The sequence below is a fragment of the Portunus trituberculatus genome, chromosome 17 (assembly GCF_017591435.1).
Source record: "Portunus trituberculatus isolate SZX2019 chromosome 17, ASM1759143v1, whole genome shotgun sequence".
Lineage (NCBI taxonomy): Eukaryota > Metazoa > Arthropoda > Malacostraca > Decapoda > Portunidae > Portunus > Portunus trituberculatus.
In genome coordinates, this window is record NC_059271.1 from 6,985,001 (window position 1) to 6,992,500 (window position 7,500).

General features: G+C 37.2%; 1 protein-coding gene across 6 annotated transcripts in view; it reads right to left on the minus strand.

Moving 5' to 3' along the window:
• LOC123505203 overlaps positions 1–7,500 on the minus strand; it is a 260,003-nt gene that overhangs the window by 3,773 nt on the left and 248,730 nt on the right. For 5 of the 6 annotated variants that reach the window (XM_045256373.1, XM_045256372.1, XM_045256375.1 and 2 more), the window contains one exon: positions 1–37. This exon is cut by the window's left edge and continues 538 nt beyond it. The exons of the other annotated variant lie outside the window; for it this stretch is intronic. The gene's annotated coding sequence lies outside the window, so the exon portion shown is untranslated. The remainder of the gene's footprint in view (positions 38–7,500) is intronic. 6 annotated transcript variants of the gene reach the window in all.

Consider the following 7,500-nt stretch of genomic DNA (forward strand, 5'->3'; position numbering starts at 1 on the left):
TTTATTCTCTTTGCACTCAATTCTTGCCCCTCTTTCCCTGCAAAATAACGTTCTTTGTTAGCGACCAGTGTTTTCAGAGCGTCCCAAAGCAATGGGACGATGGGAAGTAATAAATTAGTGCTTTCTTTTGTTTTTATGACCTTCTAGACATGTAAAAAGACTTCTTTCCTCCTCCTTTTTGTAATCGTTTTTTTTTTTCTGGTAAGTTTTTTTTTCAATTTTTTTTTTTTTTTAATACTTCAAACACAAGTTCACACATATTTTTTTCCTATCTTCGTAGCAACATTTCCTTAATTTTCAAGTGCACTTCAAATTCAACTACACACTTCGTTTAATCTTGTCTTATTCCTTCTTAAGTCTGCCTTCACATTTCCTAACTGTTATTCATCATCATAATTTCATCAACAACTTCTTGTTTTTCATTAATTCGTACTGCACAATTGAGGTTTTAACTTCTTCCTCTGTTCTACGCTACAACTCTAAAATTTCTTTTCGAATCTGCTACTTTACCTTCTCCGTTCGTAACTCCACCAGCCGGCCCGCCTGCCAGCCCAACACGAGCACAGAGGCAGTACGTGAAGCAGATCATCACACTACTCTCATTACTAATACTTGTGAACTAGAGCACACATCAAACCTAATGAACACCCCCACCCTCTCTCTTACTACTACTACTACTACTACTACTACTAACACCCTAACAACACAACACACTCACACAACACGCCTTCCTCCACGTGCACCATTCTTATCGTCTCCTAACCCTCGACAACAGTCTCAAAGAGTAGAGATTAAAAATACGGGTCGATGTTTTGGTGGTCGCTCTCTCCCCTCAGCCTTCAAGACACTCGAGTCCAACAATTCATGCTCCTCTCTTATCGTGTGTTGTCTTGCCCTCTCACTGCGACACAATCATTTACAATCACTAATTTAAACTTTCTAGCCATTCACTTTTATACGATTGTCTCTTCACTGAATAAAATGATAAGAAAGAAGAAAAATAAAAATGATCAGTCTATTCTCTTTCAATAGGCCTACCCAATTCATACCCAGCCTCACCTAATATCTTTAATTTTCTTTACAATATATTCTTTCACGGTGCTTTGAATGTTAACGAAGGAGAGACTCATCTGGATCAACCTTCACGCAAAGTCTATCAGGAAAGAAAGAAGTCTTACTTGTTAGGTCTATTATAACTACTACTCCTATTACTAACGACGCTACTAATGTACCACTACTATTAATTACTGCTGCTATTTCTATTATTCCTACTACCACTACCACTACTATCCCCAACACAGAAGCACACTCAAAAAACTCCCATACAAGTCGTCATGTCACCTCTCACACGTCCATCACAACCACCCACATCAGTCGTTTTCTTCCCAACTCCTCTACCACCACCATCACCACCTTTGCCTCGCTCTTTTGCCTATATTCTCTCACCACAACAATTTTCCAAGACCACAGAGACAACTAGCCAAGTTTTCAAGACACCTCCTCCTAATGACAAACCAGAAATATTGTCAATTCATCACCGGAACCATAAAAATACTCATAATAACACGACTACCTTCAACTAGAGCCTTTGTAAACTAGTGATGGTGAGAGAGCAATGCGTTTCAGAATACGAGCAGCTTTCTAACACAGGACACCGATCAGGAGAAGAGACAGACGAGCTCCTAACATGAAGTCCTTTCGAGACAGCAAATGTGTACGCGTTTAGTTTAATTACGAGTTCCTGGAGCCTCTTGTCACATACACGGGGATGAGGATGGAAGGGAGGTGGGTGGTGTGGTGAGGGATGCAGGGGGTGACTTCAATAACTCAAAGGGAATAATTCTAAGGCCGTGTTTCCCTCCGCTTTATATTTATGAGGGATGCAAAATGTTATTGAGATTGTTTCCCTCGTCCTGTGATTTATGTCTTTGAGTTATAGAAGGTGTTTGTTGTGATTATGTACGTGTTCAAGATTGGAGTACGATAGTTTTGTGATGTGTACGATGGGTATGGAATAGAGCGGGAAGAAATGAAAATAGGAAGGGGGGGTGAAAGAGGAAGGAGGAGGAAAAGGAGGAGGAGGAGGAGGAGGAGGAGGAGGAGGAGGAGGAGGAGGAGGAGGAGGAGAAGAAGAAGAAAGTGGAAGAAGAAGAAGAAGAAGAAGAAGAAGAAAGTGAAGAAGAAGAAGAAGAAGAAGAAGAAGAAAGTGGAAGAAGAAGAAGAAGAAGAAGAAGAAGAAGAAGAAGAAGAAGAAGAAGAAGAAGAAGAAGAAGAAGAAGAAGAAGAAGAAGAAGAAGAAGAAGAAGAAGAAGAAGAAGAAGAAGAAGAAGAAGAAGAAGAAGAAGAAGAAGAAGAAGAAGAAGAAGAAGAAGAAGAAGAAGAAGAAGAAGAAGAAGAAGAAGAAGAAGAAGAAGAAGAAGAAGAAGAAGAAGAAGAAGAAGAAGAAGAAGAAGAAGAAGAAGAAGAAGAAGAAGAAGAAAAGGAAAATAGAAGACGATGTACAATGAATGGGAAAAACTAGACAAATGCAGAAGAAAAGATAAAAAGAAAAGATAACTGAATGAAACCAAATAACTCTCTCTCTCTCTCTCTCTCTCTCTCTCTCTCTCTCTCTCTCTCTCTCTCTCTCTCTCTCTCTCTCTCTCTCTCTCACACACAATAATCTTCTCCAATCAAGAAGAAATACATCATGGCTAAAAAAAAAAAAAAAAAAAAAAAAAACAGCCACAAAGAAAATTAATCAATACATTCTTTACACCAAATGTACATACCCAAAATAACTAAACCTAAACCCTTTTAAAGCATAGAATCTTAAAAAATATCGTTGAAAACCCTTCTAACTCCCACTAGAACACTAAAACCGCTTAAAAACTCTAAATAACCTCATTTAAAACCTTTTGAAGCATAAAACGATGATAAACACCCTTAACCCCTTCACTACCATGACGCGTTTCCGTATTCCTTCTGGTTACTATTAGGTGATTTTTATACAGCTTCAGAAACTCATGTGGGGATTAAAATAGTGAAGACTGTGACCATTAATCTTCTGACCCCCCATATAACCTTGCTAATGTTAATAAAGATGGTCTAATCGTACACAAATCTCAAGGTAAAAATGTGTAGCAGTACTAGAGGGATAAAATAAACCAAATATATAGTCAAAAGAAGGAGAATAATCAGACATGGACGAATGAAAGACAGAAGCTCAAGAACAATGTGAGAAACCAACACACCTTCAATGGGACAATAGGAACAATAAGGTTTTCTTGTCTCGTGTGTGTTTTTTGGGGAAGGAGGAAGGGAACTGTTTTTCTGCATTATATATTTTTTTTGTGTGTGTTTTCTCTTTCTCTCTGCCGATTTCTTAGGTAAATTAGGTAAAGGAGGAAGAGAAGAAGAAGAAGAAGAAGAAGAAGAAGATGAAGATGAAGATGAAGATGAAGAAGAACAACAACAACAACAACAACAACAACAACAACAACAACAACAACAACAACAACAACAACAACAACAACAACAACAACAACAACAACAACAACACTGAATCTCAATACCCGTTTTCTTCACGTTCGTCATACCGGAACAACGGAATCATATAAAACAACAACAACAACAACAATGGTAATACAAAAAAGAAAATAAACAACTTCAAATGATATATCTTCGTGACAATCTCCACCACGGAAATTCTAATAAAAAAAAAAAGAGGAAAACCAGTCACAGCAAGAGGTCTGAGTGAAGCGATTGTAGGACCCAAGTGGTGAGTGAGGTAAGGGTGTGTGTTGAGAAGGTTGATTTTGTTGTCGTCGTCGTTGTTGTTGTTGTTGTTGTTGTTGTTGTTAGTGTTAGTTACCATTAGTATTGTTATTAATTATGTGGTATTATGTGTACTCTTAGCTCTCTCTCTCTGTCTCTCTCTCTCTCTCTCTCTCTCTCTCTCTCTCTCTCTCTCTCTCTCTCTCTCTCTCTCTCTCTCTCTCTCTCTCTCTCTCTCTCTCTCTCTCTCTCTCATTATCATCACCACTATCAAATAATAATCAACTGCCATCAAACACAGCAACATCTTTCATCACAATCCCTCTCTCACTCACTCACTCGCTCACTCACTCACACACTCACTCACTCACTCACTCACTCACTCACTCACTTGCTAGCTCCCTCACTCACTCCCTCACTCCCCGTCACTCACTATTTCATTTATTCGCTCACTCACTCACTCGCTCCCTCACTACCTACTCATCTGTTTTATCCATTGTTATCAGTGTGTACCGGTGATGTCTGTCTTTATCGTGTCACGCTTGTCAGTACTCCTTATCACAGCCAGACTTTTCAATATCAGACACTCCAACAGATACCACAGATAAAAAAAGACTCGTTTAGGTTACATGCCAACGCTCCTGTTATCACCACCACCACCACCACCACCACCACTACAGGCATCACAACCACGAACACCATCATCTCATTCTCATCTTTCTCTTCTTTTTTTCTTCTTATTCTCTTTTCGTGGTTATAGTGATTAATTTAGACGGCTATGGCTCTCTCTCTCTCTCTCTCTCTCTCTCTCTCTCTCTCTCTCTCTCATGCTTAGTAAAATGTTTTGGTGTTAGGGCGGTATTCTGGAACACTTCCGCGCCGCACCTCCACTGTCTAAAAAGTCTAGTTTAAGTTCCCTCTGGGGGTTTAAGGGTGTCTTTGCGGTTTTAATGACAAATTAGCACCTTTTTTATCATTAACAGAAGAAACAGTCTTGAGAACCAGGCAATTAATTTCTGTGGTCTCTTAAAACAGTCATGTTGTCGGAGTAAAGCGTTTCTGAATACAGGCCCTTGTTTCAAAGTATTAGCAAAATTTGTTATGTTTCTGTCTGTCTGTCTGTCTGTCTGTCTGTCTGTCTGTCTGTCTGTCTGTCTGTCTGTCTGTCTCTCTCTCTCTCTCTCTCTCTCTTCTCTGTCATGGGTAAGAAAGTTGATGGATCATTTTTTATTTCTATATATATTTTTCTTCCTTTCGATTTTCTTCCCTTGCGCATAAAAATAATGTTTTTTTTTTGAAGGACGCCGCGGATAGCAAAAAGAAGTCGATGATTTAAAATTGATGTGGTGCAGATTTATATAGTAATCTTAACCCCATCAGTACCGTGACGTGTTTCCATATTCATTCTGGTTACTATTTGGTGATTTTATACAGCTTCACAAACTTATGTGGGGGATTAAAATAGTGACGATTGACTATTAATCCTCTGACATCCACAGACCCTTCCTAATGTCAATAAAATGGTCTAATCGTACACAAATCTCAAGGTATAAATGTGTCCCAGTACTGAAGGGGTTAGGACAACATAGATAGACAGACACCAGCAAGGAAGGAATGACGGAATGCCCATACGTAAGTTTTCTTCAAAGTTAATTCCTTCAATTCCAGGACACCTTTTTTCCTTGAGACTTGTGTACGATTAAACCATTTTATTGACATTAGGACGAGTCTATGGAGGTCGGAAGATTAATGTCCACAGTTTTCACTATTTTGATCTCCACATAAGTTTCTGAAGATGTATAAAATCACCAAATACTAACCAGAATGAATATGGAAACGAGACATGGAATTGAAAGGGTTAACAGGAAAAATAACGCAAATCTTAATATATTCACTGCGATATGCAACAATCAAAACAGAAAAAAGAAAAGAAAAGCAATGTACGAGATAGTTATATACAGTGACTGATATGATAGACAGAGAAGAAGTGTGGAAAAAGAGAAGGATAGGAGGTAATTGGTGATGATTAAAAAATAGATATTACAATTCTTAATCACCAGTATAATGAGCGAAGGTTAGCTGTACAAGAGGGAAAAACTTCAGAGTGGCTACTAAGAGAGAGAAGGATGTGCCAGGTAATAGTGAAGGGGTTTAAAGGGACACCACTGACGTGAAATAAATAAAAATAAATCAATTAATCAATCAAAAGAAAAATAAAAAGAAAACAAGAGGGAGAGGCTTCAGAGTGGGTACTAATATAGAAAAGGACGCGCCAAGTAATAGTGAAGAAGTTAAGAGAGACATCAATGACAGCAAAGAACACAAAGGAAAAAAAGGAAGAAAGGAAAAAAGTCACTAATACCAACAGAGGAAGTTTAGACAACAGTAAGGAAAAAAGAAAGAGGTGACAAGTAACAGTGAAGGAGTTAAGAAAAACCTCACTGACGGTAAAATAAAAAAAAAAAAAAAAAAGAAGTTACTAATACCGATATAGCAAGGAAATCAAAGAAAGAAGTGACAAACAGCAGAAAAGTGGTAAAGACACTACTGACGGAAAAATAAAAGAAAAAAATGAAAGAAAAGGAAGCAAGGTTAGATAATAGAATGAAAAAAGAAAGAAAAGAAAATTAAGACGATAGTGAATGAAGACACATGCACATCTTCTCTTCAGACTTGATAAAAAAAAAAAAAATGTGATGCACGTTTTGAGTTTAACGAAAGAAAAAAAGAACGAATGATTTCAAATATTGTGATGCAGATGGGCAGTTTTTTTTTTTTCATTCTTCAGTGGTTTTTTTTTCCTGTTTTGTCTTGTATCTTTTTCCAGTGTGGTATTCTTGTTTTTCTTTTTCTTGTTTTAATTTTTGTTTTCCGTGCTCGATGCACCTTTAACATAGAATACGAGAAGAAAAAAGTGTGTATGATATTCAATTCTAAGACAACACGGACACAAACACACACACACACACACACACACAAGCAGGAGTGAGTGTGCAGTCCTCAACCCCCTTCAGTAGCAGGACGCGTTTCCATGTTCATTCTGCTTACTATTTGGTGATTTTATACAGCTTCAGAAACTTATGTGGAGGGAGTAAAATAGTGAAGACTGTAGCTATTAATCTTCTGACCTCCATAGACCTTTCCTAATGTCAATAAAATGGTCTAGTCGTACACAAATCTTAAGGTAAAAATGTGTCCCAGTATGGAAGGAGGTTAATATCTCACGAACATTCATAACGTGACAAGAAAAAAAGAAAAAAAACTAACGCGAGGGAAATAAGTAAACAGCTGAATAAGTAAAAGGATAAATGAATAAACGAATGAATAAATAACTAAAACGAATAGACAAAAAAAAAAAATAATAATGATTTTCTCCTTTCCATTTTTTTTTTTTCCAATACACATATTTTTTCAACGTACATTCTTTTCAGTAGTGTAGTGTACGTACAATGGCGTTAGCAATAATGAAAATGAGAGAAAAAAAAAAAAAAAAAAAAATAAAAAAACGATGACATAAAGGCCTTTTTTCCCATTTTTCCTGTAAACAATCCTCTATTTAATCTTTTCTTTTTTTTCTTGTTTTTCTTTTTGTGAGCGTGGTGAGTAGGTCTGCCAGCTTCATGCCACACTGAGTTACTATGAAAGCACATCAACAAATACTAAAAATAAATAAACAAATAAACAAAATAAAGTTAAACGTGCTTTGATTCCCATGACATGTTTTCTACCTGTCTGTTTGTCTCC